The sequence below is a fragment of the Phalaenopsis equestris genome, unplaced genomic scaffold, assembly GCF_001263595.1.
Source record: "Phalaenopsis equestris unplaced genomic scaffold, ASM126359v1 Scaffold205760, whole genome shotgun sequence".
Classification (NCBI taxonomy): domain Eukaryota; kingdom Viridiplantae; phylum Streptophyta; class Magnoliopsida; order Asparagales; family Orchidaceae; genus Phalaenopsis; species Phalaenopsis equestris.
In genome coordinates this window covers 7,261-8,156 of record NW_018225225.1, presented here as the reverse complement: position 1 = coordinate 8,156, position 896 = coordinate 7,261, and positions in this window count along the sequence as shown.

The window sequence follows — 896 nt, the reverse complement described above, 5'->3', positions numbered from 1 at the left end:
ATCATAATCTTTGGCTTCAATCTTGAGGAGACCTTTTTAGGTGTTTCATCCTGCCAATTTTATTATTTAGGCTTTACATTCGTGTGAAACGATCACACAAATGGCCTGGAAGATGTGAGGATTTAGGTAGTGACAAACGACAACCTCAAAATTTTAAGATGAGTTAGGGCTTATATTGTATAGCAGGGTTATGCAAAGGCCTAAAGATGATGTGAGGATTTACGTTGCATAAGCAAGCAACCTCGAAATCCTTTGGCTTTGTTGTTTAAGTCTAAGGAAGGAAGATTAGTTTAGCTGGGGAAGACAAGTTTTGTTGTTGAAGATGGCTGTGCTGCCCACCATGCTAGCTCCAAGCTCCTTGCCACTACGAGTTTGAGTTATCTAGCGTATCGAGTTATAATATCAAATTAAGTGGCCCTATGGTTTAAGTTCTTTAAATTCTATGAGGACATATTAGAGTTGATTAGAGTGACACCGGTTAGGATCCTACAGTTCCCTCATTCTGGCACCACTATTTTCTATTGGATTCACTTAGTCCAAATGAACTTACTGAACTCAATTTAATGAGTTCCATAATTTCATTTAAACCGTGGGAAGCCTCGTTAGCAACCTTAGGTTACCTCCTCCGAGGGATTCCCGATCATCTGATAGAGACGTCTTAATTTAGTTGAAGTTGTAGTTTTGTGTGATGTTTGTGATTAAATTTTGAGTTGTTTTATATTTTAAATGTTGTGGCGGTGAATTTTATCTTAGTTGATTTTAGTTTTAGTTTTGGTTATGGTTATGTGGCTATCCTGATGGTTTTAGTTTTCATGCAGGGTGACATCTTTGTTTAGCATGCAAATTTGCAGGTATAAAAGTACAGTATGAAAGTACAAGAAGGACAACGCTGAAAA